This window comes from Dermacentor silvarum, chromosome 6 (genome assembly GCF_013339745.2).
Source record: "Dermacentor silvarum isolate Dsil-2018 chromosome 6, BIME_Dsil_1.4, whole genome shotgun sequence".
Taxonomy (NCBI): Eukaryota; Metazoa; Arthropoda; class Arachnida; order Ixodida; family Ixodidae; genus Dermacentor; species Dermacentor silvarum.
This window is the reverse complement of record NC_051159.1, coordinates 91,573,780-91,587,426: the sequence shown is the minus strand read 5'-3', so window position 1 is coordinate 91,587,426 and position 13,647 is coordinate 91,573,780.

The window sequence follows — 13,647 nt, the reverse complement described above, 5'->3', positions numbered from 1 at the left end:
CTATGAAGTAATATTCGCGTATTTATGTTTTGGTTTCTAATTCGCGCGATACAGGGGGAAATACTGGCGACTTTTGAAATTTAGCAAGGTGGGAGGTGTTCTTTCGTTTTAGCTCCCCTTTTAGCCAATAGCGATACCCTTTTTTGAACCAGCACTTTATAGCAAAGTGTTTCCGCATTTGATGCGGGTAACGCTAACAGAGAAAAATTCTGTAAGAAAGCATTAGGGTGCAGATGGCGAGGGAAATCTTCTGCGGTGCACATCTTTGTGAGCGATTTGAAATGAGCCTGTCCCATTGCCTACATCTATTCGAGCTTCAATTCGCGACCTCATGCAGGCGTTTTTCCGTCGCGGCATACAAAGACGACAAACAAACGGCAGCAAATCAGATCATGCGCCTTATTTCAACGGCAGAGCCAGAAGGCAAAGTATCATCATTTACGGCGTTCGGCTGCTTAGTAAGGATGCCTCGGCCGCCGGTATCACGCAGGTAGGTGCAGCCCCAAACGCAGCTGCTGCTTATTTCTGAATTACCCACCATCGTTCTGTCAGCTTGTTTCTCAGGCACAAATTTACAATTTCTTGACTAGCCACGTCTCTACGAGTCACACCACTACTGTGGCCAAGTCAGCACGACATGCACCTCTCGCACTCGCAGACTTGCTTCCTTTCTAAATCTGCGGGTGCTATGCGGGGCGTCATTAGTCATTACATACTTTAAAATTCCCGAGTGCTGATGAGGGAAAACAAGCTGTGTCATTTTGTACAATCGCGCTTTCAGGGTGTGCGCGTGAGGGTCAATATTTCATGGATTTTCTACCTAATCTAGCGTAATGGGCATTTGTTGTGTGCACTGGTATAACATGTATATCACTGGTGTAAGCAAGCCACCCTCTGGGTTATACGCCTGAGTCCGAACTACGAACCTCAGTACCGGATCAGAACACGACGTAGCGATGTTTCCTATTCAACTATTCAGTGCTACAAAAGGAAATGTGTGTGTGTGTGTGTGTGTGTGTGTAGTCTGAAGATTAGTTTGGATGATCTAGTGGTTCAAGAAGATTACAAGTGATAAATATTGGAGCAGCAAGAGCATATTGAACACAAGTGCTTGAAAGAACAGCAGGGAACGTCAGGCAACAATGGTTAACTGAAGAGAGATGATCGTTGCTCCGCGGGGTCGTAATGGTCGGCGATACGAAACTATGCGTTATGCGAGAATTGGATTCCGTCCACGTGGATCCCGCTCGTGTTTGTTTGAAGAAGCACTTCCTTGAGGGCTGCTCGTCTACGATTCCTCCTTTGTGTTTCTTCTGCGCGAGCGCATTCAGCTTCATGCCGCGTTCTCTGCAAATTGGATCATCCGGAAGGTTGATGGCACTTCGGTTATGACTGAACCGAGAAGAAAAACAAAACAAATAGGATTTTAAGGTTGCGAGGCAAAGCAAACAGAGCAAAAATATTGCTGCTCTCTGCAGTTCTCGGCAAGCAATTGTCGCCAAGTTTTGTCGCTACCAAATGGCTTCCTTATTTTTCAAATGCTTCGCCGATGTTACGTGATAAAAACAAACAAACAACAACAACAACAACAACAACAACAACAAAGAGATGCTATGTTCTACAGAAACTCGAATGATATTACAACGGCTGCTAGCTAATGCAATAATACATTTCTCCGAACGCAGGAGATGCCACCCGCCGTATAATAAAAAGGCTGTGTACTTACGAAAGGCCACAGTGAGTATATTGGTCGAAGCAACCGAAGTAAAGTAAATGCCACTTGTGGGAGTGACTGCAGCTCCGTGTCTTTTTTACACGCTCGAGTGTTTTTCTCTGCGTCGGTGCCTCATTCTTTCAGAACATGTAATGGTCATTGTCGACATTGAAGCGCCGGTTTGCGCGGTTTTCACGGTCCGATTACGCGCAGCGGCCCTAGAAAATTGAATTCTTAAAATGTACCAACGCTTTATTTTGCTTATCTTTTACGTCTGCAATTCTGCTGCCCAAACAGACAAAACAAAACAGACATAAAGCACCCGCTAAGATGACTCTCTTAATTTGTTATGTGCAAAATACGACTGATATTTAATGTAAGTTGTAACAAAAGGTATGTGATAAATCAGTTTTGCTTGTTATTTCAACTTTGAGAATAGTGGTGTCAGCGCACATCAGATTAAGTGACGGAAATGAAATGTCTAATCGAACATTTACAACTTATTGACTTATTATACTTCAGCGACCTCCACTTACAGCCTTGAGGCACGGCCTTCCGTTCACAGCTTTGGCATGACCAGCAATGCCACCCGCCGTATAATAATAAAAAGGCTGTGTACCTACGAAAGGCCACAGTGAGTATATTGGCCGGCGCTTCCTTCTAAGAATTTTTCACGAATTTTTCAACTACTAGTTGATAATTTTATTTTTTACAGAATAAACTTCATTTTTCTATAAACCTGCCCACGTACTCAGAAAACGTTGCTGCAATTATTACCACTTGGCGCCTTCTCGACTCGTCCCCCCAAAATTCTGCAAAACAGAAATTACATTGCCCCTAGAAGTTTACGCCAAGATGCCATATTTTATTTCACAAGGTATTACGGTCGCATTCAACCGTTATACCTTCTCGCTAATTATCCTTATCTGAGGTAATACAATAAAATATGCGTACTTACCGCAACGGAGGCTTCGTCAACGGTTTTAAGCATTCTTTAAAGTGGTCTCTTACGTTTTTCTAGGCCTCCAGGAAACTGGTGAGCACAGAACTCTATAGCTTTTCTATATGTTCGATTACAGCTGCTCCCAAATTAGAACTCGCAGGACGTGCTTCCCCGCAATAAATAAAGTAGATCGCGCACTACATCTGGAAATGTTTTCCTCGATCATCGCAGTGATAGTGATGAGTGCGATACTTCGCGTCATCTCTTTTTCTGTTTTTCGAGATAGCAGACAACATGGTGTAGTTCTATATACCACTCAGTATTTATAATAAAACGCTCAGGCAGTGCTATTAAAGTCAGAAATGCAGCTTCAAAACAGTATTACGAGAATAAACGGATCTAGAAACACTAATGTAACCGAATGTCTCATGCATGCGAGTAGCTTACCATTTCCAGTGCGGCTTTTACAGAAGTTTACGCTGTCCTGTCCAAGAAAAACGTGGCGTCTACCCGCTGCTGTCCTTAAGAGGGGGTGACTGGAGCATACAAGGACATCATAGCGTTTTTTTTTATTTTTCCCAAGTTACTCTGACCAAAACTTTCTTAAAACTTATAGGGTTTTTTTATTTAAATATATTTGTATCTGCAATAGTTTTATCTACAAATATTTAGGAGTTTTATAATTGTTACCTTTTATATTTATGTATTTTAGTGCTTTCATGAAGCAACATTTAAAAGTACTTAATGCAATTAGTGCGCTGCACCTTCTTCAACTGGCGCTCATAGAGTAGGCTTTTGAGAGAACTAAACGAATATTATTCACGTTCTAATTCGCTTTGAAATAAATTTTGGAACATTGACATCCCCATGCAATGGCAATTTTGCAAGGAACATTCTTTAATTTAAATAAAGGTGCATAAATAACATAATTACATGCAACAATTTACAATAACTATACAAAACCTCGACATTTTTTTTTCTTTTTTTGCTTTGAGGTGACAATCTTGCCAGAAATCACGTTAAGTATTCAGTTCTCTACCATCAAGCCTTAAATTTTCCAGAGACAATTTTACACACCATTTGCGAATAATTTCATTCGCTTTTCTCTCTGGATTGCTTTTGAGTAATTGAGTGAGACAACAGCGATCTTCATGGGGCTCGTCCTTATTATGAGCGCGGCATCCCACCTTGTTGACGTAGGATAGCCTACCGAATTCATTAAAATATGTGCTTTTTCTACATGTTTGATGAGAAATGATGTATTCCTGTATTCTGTGTTGCGCGTCAAGACTGCAACTGGGTTTGTATGAAAAATTTGCAGGAAACTTGAACGACGATGGAACAAAATCGCTGATGCACAAACAAACCCGCTGCCTTCAATGGCCAGCAAGCGTTTTTGGTGAACGGTCTTAACTTTGAAAAGCTAAAAGCAGTTATAAAGCCAGACATCTGAATTGAAAAATCAATAACACAACATTTTGTATGTTTCTAGCTCTTCTGAAGAAGGTCTTGCGAAATCGCTGTGAAGCCAAACCAATTTTTATAGGGTGGAGGTTACTTTGGCACCAAGTTTGAAGGACTTCTAATGCTTGTTTCGGCATAAAACTTGGAGGATAGATTGTTCAATACACGATGCATTTTTGTATCAAAATTGAAAAAATACAACTTCTTTTTAACATATTTGCCTGCCAGCCCCCTTAATATTGCTTACGTACTATGCAATAACACCGCAAAAGTAAACTTGCCTGCTTGCTGAGCCGGCAAAATTTCTTTTTCTCCTACTCCCGTCTTTCTAATCCTCTTTTTCCCAATGTCCGTGCAGGATAGCGAAATGGAGGCTTGCATCTGGCTTACCTCCCGGCCTTTTCTTTCTCTCTGTCTCTATCTCTCTCGCTATTAGACTGAATATTGTAACTTTAAGGTTCACTGTTTTTCCAACGTCCTTCTTTTATACCATGGAACCAGCGGACAGTACATGCACAGGCTTGATACACACATACACACCGTCAACAGAGAGTCAACGTGCGATAGTAGAATGCGTATGACACATTGAGTCAGGTCGTGTTATTGTATAAATGAGCTAGTTTTTTTTTTCTTTTTTTCTGATATTCAGCACCACACGCCTGTTTCGTGTTCAACCAAACATAAGACTTTGGTTCAGCCAAATGGATAGTCACTGATCACCATTCATTATGCTGGCTGGTCAGCCTTCGGGATCCGTCTGGTCGTCTAGCACGGTGGGCCTTACGACTACAAGAGTACGACTTTGTAGTGAAATACAGAAGCGGCCGCCGGCATGCTGACGCCGACTGTCTTTCCCGCTTACCACTGCCAGCGGCAAATTCTGACGAAGACACTTTGGATGACTGTCTGACCGCTATTGCACCTGAATTTCCGGACGCGACCATCTTCCTGGAGGATCAACGCAACGACGTCACTCTGGAACCTCTTTTCGTGATGGCCCTTAATCCGAAAGCCAGTGGTGGTTTTTCCATACGTGACAGCTTGGTATATAAAGCCAACCACTCTGCAAGTGGCGCCCGCTTTTTTCTTGTAGTCCCGGAGAGTCTCCGTAGTGCTGTGCTACATGCCATGCATGATGATCCAACATCAGGTCATCTTGGATTCACCCGTATGTTTCAGCGTGTGCAAGAGTCATTTTGCTGTCCTCACATGCGTCAAACACCAAAGCAATATGTGGCTAGTTGTGACCATGCCAACGGCGCATAAGACCTTCAACCGCCCCACCAGGTCTTCTGCAGCCCTTGATTCCCCCTCACGCACCTTTTGAACACGTTGGCGTGGACCTCCTGGGCCCACTCTAACGGTCATCGAATAACAATCGATGGATCATCGTTTGTGTAGACCACCTTACACGCTACACAGAGTCCGCAGCAGTGCCGTCATATACCGCTGTTTGCGTCGCAGCTTTCTTGTTGCATTACGTCGTCCTACGCCATAGTCCACCTCGCGTGATCATAAGTGATCGCGGTCGTCAATTCGTGGCCGACGCTGTTGAAGAGCTGCTTCGGCTATGTGGAACACAATTTCGTCGCTCAACGCCGTACCATCCGCTAACCAACGGTCTTGTTGAACGCACGAATCGAACTTTGACGAACATATCTAGTTATGTGTCCTCTAACCACAAGAACTGGCATGATGTTTTGCCATTCATAACATACGCCTACAAAACTGCGAAGCACGAGACAACAAATTACAGCCCTTTCTATATGCTTTATGCTCGATCGCCGCGGAGCTTCCTCGACACGATTCTGCCGTTTTCTCTGGACGCTGAGGATTCCGTCGCCAAGACACTTTGCCTCGCCGAGGAAGCCCGCCGAATAGCCCGCGTCCGCACATTGGCATCGCAAAACCGCTCGAAGGATCGGTACGATAGATCCCCTCAAGCCATTTATTTTGAAAAAGGTGACCTAGCGCTGCTATGGACCCCACAACGCAAGCGTGGCTTGTTGAGCAAGCTCTTGTCACATTATGTGGGCCTGTTCGTTGTTTTAGATCGCCTGAGCGACCTAACTTACGTGGTTGCACGGGTTTTGTCAACAGATAGGCGTTCCGAGAAAGCCCAGCTTGCTCATGTTGCAAGCCTTAAGCGCTACTACCCCACCACAGAACAGTGACGCTCCCAGTGGGCTTCGTCTGCGAAAGGGGGATTGTAACGTGGCAAAGAGGAGGAGATAGAGGAGGAGGAGAACGAAGAACTCAGCAGCAGCCACGGCTACATTTTGGTGGCGACATCATGGCGACCTCTCATCCACCCTGGTCTTCATCTGTGAATAAACATCGATCATCCGTAACAATATTGTTACGTAGAAGCACATGAGGGAAACTATTTACAAGGTGTATTTACAAGAGGTAGCAAGCATTGGCCAACATGGAAGCCAGCCGACATCAAGCAAGGCACGTCGCCGTCCTCAGATCAGACGTCGGGAGGAGGTCTAAAGTAGCATGAGGGCACCCGGAGCAAAACGTTCGTCGCGGTGCCGCTGGTCGCAAAGGTGCTTCTGATTGTCTTGGGAAGCAGCAAGTCCGCCACGGGCAATCTGCCGCGCGTAATCAGCCCTGGAAACGGCGTCGCGTGCATATTCGCTAGTAGAAGTGCAGGGGAAGAAAGAAATGTGTCCAGCGGTAAAGTTGGTTCACGTCGGAACATAAGGTAAAATGGAGAGTATCCAGCAGTGTCATGGCGGAAGGAATAATATGCGAACGTCACGTATGGCAGTGCAAGGTCCCAATCAAGGCGGTAAGCCGACACTTACCTGGAAAGCATATATGTTAAGGTCCGATTCAAGCGCTCAGTGAGCCTGTTCGTCTGGGGATGGTAGGACGTGGCGATCTTTGGCTGCGTGGAGCAGGAGCGCAGGATATCGTCGATCGACAGGAAGGAACGGCCTCGGTCAGTCACCAATGGACGTGGGTCACCGTGTACTAAAATTACATCATAGAGGAGAAAGCCCGCATGTAACATATTACATGGTAAATACCGTAATCATGCGATATGCAAAGGCGTAGACTACGCAGCACCGACTTCTCACTGTATATAAGAGGAACTATAGCGACCCTGTGTTAACTCATTTATCTTACTTGACGTATGCGTCATAGGCAGCAACGTTACTTCCTGATTATTTTTATTGCTATGTCAAAATTTGTTCAATTATTTCTTCAGGATCACGAACCTATTATTCTTAAATATTATCACAGCATAGTCTGTTTTTATTGCTTGCCAAGTATGATAACGGACACGCCTAATGCACAAAGTAAGCTGTTTATCACTCGAACCCGAGAGCATGCCTGAGCGAAAGCAATATTTTGTCACTTCCAAGTCTCCTTTCAAACTTTTTTTGCACCACTTAATTCCTTATTATTTTCGCCCAGCCAAAAAAAGACCAACAATCGATTTCTATCTTCTACTCAGAAAACGCTATACAGACGTTCATTTTCGGGACACCCTTTTGTGGGACAGTGATTGTCTGTGCGACCACCAAGACGTAGCGACCCCTAGCAAGCAATGTACGCGAGCAACGTGCCCTCGAATTACACCCATCTCCAGCTTCAGCCCACTTTACTATCGCACTACCTCCAGGATAGTCCAACTTCCCTCGGTGAGAAACCACCCACGCGAGATACGCATAAGATCCCGGAATAGAAGTAAATAAAAGCTTCCCTATAATAAAGGAATTGTGCGCTTGAATGTGTACATTTGCAGCAGTGAGGATATTTGGACGTCGTTTGTTGTTTCACTGCCTAATTCTGTAGAAAGCAAAGTCAGCTACCGGCGCATATGTAGAGGTAGTGCAAGTGGTACTACATATGAGCTGATTCGTTATAACAGTGCTGTCCAGCGTATGAGCTAGCTGTGTGATGTAGCAACAGCAGCATTAGTAGTTGACCGAAATAAAGATTTGCTTTAATAACCGCCAATGTGGAACGTTCCCGGCTTTTCGAGCTTAAAAAAAAGTCAAAATGAAAATTTTGTGATTACCCCTCAACCCTTCTCACTGTGTTTCTTCTCCCTGCATTATCTAGCGGGTGCTGGGGAAAGAAATTGCGTTTTTCTCTGCAAATGCTTGCACACGTGAAGACTACATAGTTTTTATCCCCCATCCGGCATGTTTGACGTTATTTTGCTAAATGCAGAAATCATCAAGCAAACCCATTTTCTGAGTCCAATACAGGGACGATGGCTTTACACTGGCGACAACTTTCTGTGGCATCACACCCAAAGCTACGGGGGCGGAGTTACCGCGGTTGTGTTACTACGCCAAGTAGTCCCAAAGTTTCGCTGGCGGTTTCAGTTTCAGTTATGTTAGCGGAGTTAGTGGATCTCTTCTCGCGAACAAATTACTTCAAGGTCTCCTCTGGCTTTACGCTTAGCCGTGCCCCATTGAAAAACGTACACTGACTCACAAATGCACTTCAGTAATATCCGATGACAAGCGATAAAATATTTTTTATAGTGAAGAAGCGTTGTTAGCACTCCTTTGAAGCACGCAGTTTTTATTTAAAAAATACACGGAACACACGAAACACATTGAAACGGCGCAATTATAAGTCGGATTACACCAGCACCTTTTCTGCAATCTTCTGTCCCTATATGAAACTTTCAGGCAAGTATCATGACCTGAAGAAACATATCGAATAAACTCAGTAATACTCTGTCCTACACGTTACCAGGTTGTCCCAATACCATTGCTGCAGTACTAAATATAACCCCACCTTCTATTCAAAATCCTAGTGCTTTTATCCACCTCTCGGAATTTATATTTTTTAAAGGGACCGTTCTCTGCCTCCCTTAAAATGGGCAAACTGAAATAAAAACGCCTACAATCGACAGTTGCCTTACGTATGTATGCAGCTACATTACTGTAGTATCTTCTTTCGCGTTATTTTTATCGTTTTCACTCATGTCGACTTCCTTTCCTATCAGTGCCATTGCTAAAGCACTGATACTCTCCCCACCATAGCACACCTAAAAGTTCCGGACATGATTGATTAGCGGCTGTAAATGAAGTTATTTGTACCAGTGTACAGGAAAATAATGGGACAAGGTTCGCCGTATCTCAAGTTCCTCATTTCAATTAATCACTGGCGTGTTCCTGTTTTTTTTCTCCTGTTCTCCTGTCATGGGGGCTGATATTGAAGGCCTCCCATACAACCACCATTTCTGTGTCCACCGTCCCACCCCCTCTCATCTTATTTTTTTAATAATGGCAGTGGTTCTTGCAGCAAATACGTTTCTGACAGGGCCGTTGCAATTGTTGATGACGTCTCTTGGCAACATCGTATCTGACAAGCTCACTCGCTACGCTATCCTGCGCTCTCGATTCATTTTCTTGCTGCCCATTGGGCGCAAAATTAGCCTCTCGTGTATCGGCAACCTGTTTTGATCGCCGCAGGAATCGCCGTTGGACCACAGTGCACTGCGCATTGGTCGGCGGGGTCGCCTCATAAAGGAACTTGATGGAATCGTGGTTTCTGTGGTTTCTGCCTGGATACACATTGATAAGTGCTACGAACCTATTTTCTTTAAACCATTGTTTCCTTTGTTTGTTCCGGTGGCAACAGTGATATTTTAAACCGTTATTGAGCCCCAGAATACAGGAAGGCTGCCGAAGGAATGACCGAAGAGGGGCGGACGCTGCTATATCGAAGGAAATACTGTGTTGCGAAGTGCACTGAAGCAAGGATATAGAAAGAAATAAGACCCTTCTGATTCGAGATCACGGAAGCACAGCTGAAATTTCATCACAAAGAGGTCGGCCGTGACAAAAGAAGAAATAGTATTGGACAGACATCATCTTCCGTGACATACTCTTCTAAAAGAAGCTGTTTCTAAAGAGGAATACTTAAACCGTCAAGCATGTCGTGAAAAGCGATGAAAAAGAAGGTCGGCGGAGTATTTAGGAGGAAATATACAGCATTTAATTGATAACAATGATTAAATTCAGTGCCATAAAGAAGGAAATAAACCGAGTAATAGACACGTATTTAAATTTGAAATAATAATTGTGGCAATTTTTATTTAATTTATTCTTTCATTTTTGTGTTTACCTTTTTTACTTATTGATAATTTCGTTTAACTATTGCATTTACAAAAAAATCACTGAAATATTATTTTAAGAACCTTTTAACTTTGAAAGCCCATTCGAAATGCTATTTTCGATTGAATAGCACATTGCCAGAGGAAAGTTATTAAAGCAGGCAAGCGCACTTGTAATTTTTGGACAGGTTTATTAACAGGATCGTACATCTTCTCCGAACAACGTAAAAAATAAACTTTTTTTTAAACATGACGTCGTCTATTTTAGGACGCAAATTAAAGCTAGAAATGGTCACGTACTCGACACCTTCGTTGAAACGATACATCATTTTACCGAGAACGAGTCATTTTTAAGCTTCGCCACAAAGAGGCTGTCTCTGTTATGCCTCACGACACAAAGCGCATTTCCGGCCCCCTTAGCACAACGCCTGTGTGAAAATTGCCAATCGGTGAGAGTGGGAGCTTTGCTTATTCAAAATGCAAATTCAACGAATGAAAATTCTCGCCTTGCATTTACGACGTCCGACGGATGGCTCCCTGGTGCAACACAAATAAATATCGCGGTTTCCCGGGCAAGGAAGACCAGTCGTCTAAGAGCATTGCTCTAGCCTGGCAAGTCGCTTGTAAACGTTGCATCATACTGACCGACCGCGCTTGCCAGCTCCAGCGAGAAACTAATGAAGAGGATGAGTCTAGCATGAGTGGGATGGCGCTTGGAACATTACGAGGTATATCCAGATGCAACGGCCGGTTTCAGGCGTGGCCTTTCTTCCATAGTCAACGTTCTCGACTTGGAGACGTACGTCGAGCCCCAGATAAGTCCTGCAAACGATTATCTGCTGCCTTGTTTCAGGATGTTAAAGGAGCATATGATAACGTAACACACGAAGCGAACTGCGGCATGTTAGAGTCAGCATTACTTGGCGGCAAGGTTTTCTTCTGCATTAGTTGCTACCTCAAAACGATGTCTTTTTTCATACTTACCGAGGATGGTCAAACCTCCCAGAATTACAGTAACCGTAGGGTTATTCAAGGCGGAGTACTGAGCACAACGCTCTTCAATCTAACCATCATGGCACTCGCCGACATCCTTCCATGCACCGTTCGGCTCTCCATCTATGGCGACGACACTTGTATTGGAACATCGGGTGTGATCCAAATTTAGCTTCGCGTGCGGCTTTAGAAGGCAGGCAATTTACCATCATCCTACCTTCGGGAACAAGGAATTCAAATATAAAGTGAGAAGTGTGCAGTGGTGGCATTTACCAGTGAACCAATGTCTCCATAGCGGATATGCGGCGACGGACAGCTATCTCGTACAGCACCAGTCAGAGATTTTGAGGGGTGATTATTGACAGAAATCTCTCCTGGACCTTCCATGTGAATTATGTGAAAAAACGCCTCACGGGAATTTGCCGTATGTTTAGTTTCCTTGCAGGAAAGATCTGGGTACAGTCAATCCTAAAAGTAAAGAGCAGAATATATTCCGTAGCAGAACAGCACCCACGCGGTTACGATCTTCGCGTATGTTTCGTACCTTCTCACTGCCACAAAACCACAGCCCAAATGAACTACAGGTCGAACATTGCCAACAAAGCGCATCCATGAAACGGATGTTTAAAATACGCGACTGATCTCCCAGAGTGACTGCAGGGTCAAACGGGCGCGTACGCATTACACTGGGTGCTCCCTCCGCCTCAACGGCAGCACAACCTTAGTCGCTGTCACGTTAAATCAGTTCAACACGTCTTGATGAGCTTTTCCAAACGTGGAAGAAGTAATGTCATGCTGAGTAGACCCAGCCAACACGAAACAACCACCAGCAACCTCCACGGAGCCTACAGCTGGCATACAACAGTGTATTCGCCCAAGCGGATTGTTTGTTTGTTCGTAGCTCCCGAAATATGAAATATGCTGTGTGATTATTTTTTGTTCATAGCGCACGAAATATGAAATGTGCTGCGTGACTCCGCGCCCCTTCGCCACCACAGCAGCGGCCCCTGAAGTGATTTGAAGGAACTAACTGCGCTCATTCTCTGACTCGGCAGCCTTCAGACCCTTTGACTGATGTTTGCGTAAGCTACGATCGTCACACGAAGCACGGAAGTAGTGATTAGTGGATGACAATCACAACATCAAAAAAAAAATGTGGTTGATCCCTCTTATATAGGAATCGGTATAGAACACGAAAGTGAAACGTGTCTTCACAGAAGTAGTGTAATGTTTATTGCACATTGATATATAATGTCTATTGGTGTTTTGTGGCTAAAGCGCCCTTAGGCGTTGATGCACCCACGCTGACGCCTGGTGGCACGTCTCCTCCATCACGACTACCAACGTCGATGACCATGAGCAACCGTCGTGCATATGGAAGCTGCACTACGCTGCACACGCTAGCACAACGCGAAAGACGAAGCACGTAACTGACACACTAATACAACGCGCAAGACAAAGCACGTAACTGAATCGTCACCGAGTCAAATCAGCGCGTACAGCGCGTCGTAATTGCAGCCTCCGCGATCAACTTCAGAAACATTTTCAGAGCTAATTGCGGAGGCCACGCTCCGCTGTGCTGAGTACGGTGAACGCCACCTAGGTGGCGTTGGTAGTGCTTCTTGATGCCAGCGTCCCTTCGAATGCTGGCATCGAGGCGTCGTAGTACTGAGACCACCGAAGCGTTCACTGTCGGTGCGCGTTAAGGCCGGAATACATGGAGCGAATAACCGGCGTCCGAGCGAAGAACTTCGTCGGGCGGCGAACGTCCGACGGCCGGCGTCAAGAAATTTGCCGTCCGCAGCCGATCTGCCTGTCCAAACATTTTCGTCGGGCGAACGCCGCCGCCGGAAGCGTCTAGCGCGCAGCGGTGGACGACAGCCAATCAGGAGGCACTAGTTCCGGTCGCAATGCATGCTGGTGTTTCGCGCGCGCGCGCCTTTTCGCGTCGTCTGCAATCGCGTTGGTGTTGCCGTGTCTGCATGTCTCTGCACCGATTGAGTAGTTCCTAGTATGATCTCTCAGGAATCGCGTTGTATTTGTACATCCCATATCCGCTGATCTGCGAGGAAACAGACAAGCAGTGCAAGCTCTCTACAACAACCTTCAACAGAAATTTTCTGATCTCAGAGGCCACATGCTGTCGTCATGCCTATCTCCCGACTTCCCCGATAGATGGCGTTGGCATCGGATATTTCTTTCGCTAGGCTTAGACGCGTTCGAAACGAGAAGCGATCTCGAAAACTACTCAAGGTTATCCATAATACTCTGTCGTCGAAGCGGCCTGAGACTAAGCGAAAGCCGTTTACGCAGTCATTTGCTTCCAACTAAGTGAATTCTACAAGGACAACGCCAAATTCAGTTCGAAGCGGGCGGCCGGGACCGCCGCCAACACGGCGGCCAACGCGCGGCGGCGTTCGCCGCATGTATTGCAACACA